Source organism: Helianthus annuus, chromosome 5 (genome assembly GCF_002127325.2).
Source record: "Helianthus annuus cultivar XRQ/B chromosome 5, HanXRQr2.0-SUNRISE, whole genome shotgun sequence".
Classification (NCBI taxonomy): Eukaryota; Viridiplantae; Streptophyta; class Magnoliopsida; order Asterales; family Asteraceae; genus Helianthus; species Helianthus annuus.
The window spans coordinates 114,158,713-114,161,368 of record NC_035437.2 but is presented as its reverse complement, the minus strand read 5'-3'; positions in this window follow the sequence as shown (position 1 = coordinate 114,161,368).

Below are 2,656 nucleotides of genomic sequence, written 5' to 3'. Positions count from 1 at the left end.
GAACGACAACCACTCGAATAATGATAATCTGAATAACGAGAATCCGAAAACAATAACAATGGAAACCAAATGGATAATAGTGCCGTTCAACATATAGTGGCACAAGGAATCATAGATGCAATGCCATTTATTATTCAAATGGTTCAAGAAGCGAATAATAAAAATACGCATAGTAGTAAGCGACCAATTGAACCGGAACACAGCGTAAACAACGGACCCGTACTTCAGGTGCCCATTCCTAAAAGAAGAAGAATCATGCCATATGGTTATTCTTGCAAAGAATGCTGGTCCTGCAAACCAATAGAATTCTCGGGCAATGAAGGACCCATTGCAGCTCTACGCTGGATAGAGAAAACTGAGGCTATTCTAAAAATAAGCAAGTGTGCTGAAGAAGATAAGATAATGTTTGCTTCTAATTTGTTTAAGAATTCAGCCCTAGAATGGTGGAACACTATCCTCCAGTCAAGAGGAAGTGATAGAATTTATAACATGGAATGGGAAGAGTTCAAAAATATGGTAGAAAGGAAGTTCTGCCCTCCCAATGAAAAGGAGCAGATAGCAAATAAGTTTTTGAACCTTAGAATGACCGAGGTAGATAGTAAGGGGTACACTACTACATTCTTTGAATATGCTAGAATAGTGCCAACCCTTGCATCACCTGAACCGGTATTAATCTCCCGTTACATATGGGGATTAACCGGGGAGATTAGACATGTAGTCAAGGCAGCTAGACCCCAAACCATAGAAGAAGCTGTAGAGCTAGCCAATACCTTGACAGATGAGTTAATCCGTACTAGAGAAGAAGACCAGAGGAGAAACCTAACCCAAAGGCTTACCCAAGAATTCCATTTTGTCAATTCCAACCGTAGGAATGTAGGTTCTACCTCTGCACCATACTGCAAAACCTGCAGAAAGAAGCATTCAGGAAAATGCTCCATTCACTTCAATTTCTGCAAGGCCCCAGGACACAAGGAAGAAGATTGCAAGAAGAAATCCAGTAATGGAATGTGTTTCAATTGTGGAGAGAAAGGTCACATCGGGAAAAATTATCCGAAATTGGCTCCAGCCGCAAACCACAAGAATCCTAAAAATGCTAGAGCATTTGTCTTAACTGCAGATGAAGCCAAGATGATCCCAGATGTCATAGCTGGTACGTTTTTAGTTAATGATATTTTTGCTAAAGTATTATTTGACTCTGGTGCAAACCAAAGTTTTATTAATACTTCGCTTTGCAAACTTCTAAATCAATCATTAACTAAACTACCACAAGAATGTATAGTAGAGACCGCAAATGGAGAAACCGTTAGGATTTCTGAAATCTTGCAGGGAGCAAGAATAGAAATTTTTAATCAAAAATTTATTACAAACCTTTACCCAATGAATCTGGCAGGATTTGATGTTGTACTAGGAATGGATTGGTTAATAGCCAATAAAGCCAGTATTTTATGTGATCAAAAGTCAATCCAAGTAAATTCACCAAGGGGTGAAAAGATTACAATTAAAGGAGATAAACCATCTAGATCCACTAAATTCATCTCTGTGATGAAAACTGCAAGTTATATAAGAAAAGGATCTATAGTGTATTTGATTTCCATAATCACTAACACTAAAGGAAAAGAACTAAAAGACATTCCGGTAGTGTCCCAGTTTTTAGATGTCTTTCTAGAAGAATTGCCAGGATTACCTCCAGACAGAGAAGTGGAATTCAGAATCCATCTGCTACTAGGAACAGCACCGATTGCCAAAGCACCTTACCGTTTGGCACCAGCCGAAATGCAGGAGCTGAAGAAACAATTAGATGAATTGTTGGAGAAAGGATTCATACAGCCAAGCTCATCGCCATGGGGAGCACCGATACTATTTGTCAAAAAGAAAGACCGATCAATGCGTATGTGCATTGATTACCGTGAATTGAACAAGGTCACGATTAAGAACTGGATCCATTACCAAGAATCGATGATCTGTTCGATCAACTGCAAGGAGCTCGATTTTTCTCTAAAATCGATTTAAGATCAGGATATCATCAATCAAAGGTACAGGAAGAGGACATTCCTAAAACTGCATTCAAAACAAGGTATGGCCATTATGAATTTACTGTCATGCCATTTGGTTTAACCAATGCCCCAGCCGCATTTATGGACATGATGAACCGAATATGTAAGCCATATTTGGATAAATTCATAATTGTCTTCATAGATGATATTCTCATTTACTCTAAAAGTAGAGAGGAGCATGCAAAGCATTTGCACTTACTTTTAAGTCTGTTAAGAAAGGAAAAAGCTTTATGCTAAGTTTTCCAAGTGCGAGTTTTGGTTAAAACAGGTACAATTTCTTGGACACTTAGTCGATCATGAAGGAATTCATGTAGATCTAACAAAGATCGAGGCGATTACCCAATGGAAAACCCCTGAGTCACCAACAGAGGTTAGAAGTTTCTTAGGATTGGCCGGTTATTATAGAAGGTTTATTCGACATTTCTCTAGAATAGCCATTCCCTTAACCAAATTAACTTGTAAATCCATTAAGTTTGAATGGGGACCAAAACAAGAAGAAGCGTTTAGAATCCTTAAGCAAAGATTAACCCATGCACCCATCCTAGCGTTACCAGAAGGAACTGAAGACTTTGTAGTCTTTTGTGACGCTTGTAAGTTAGGTT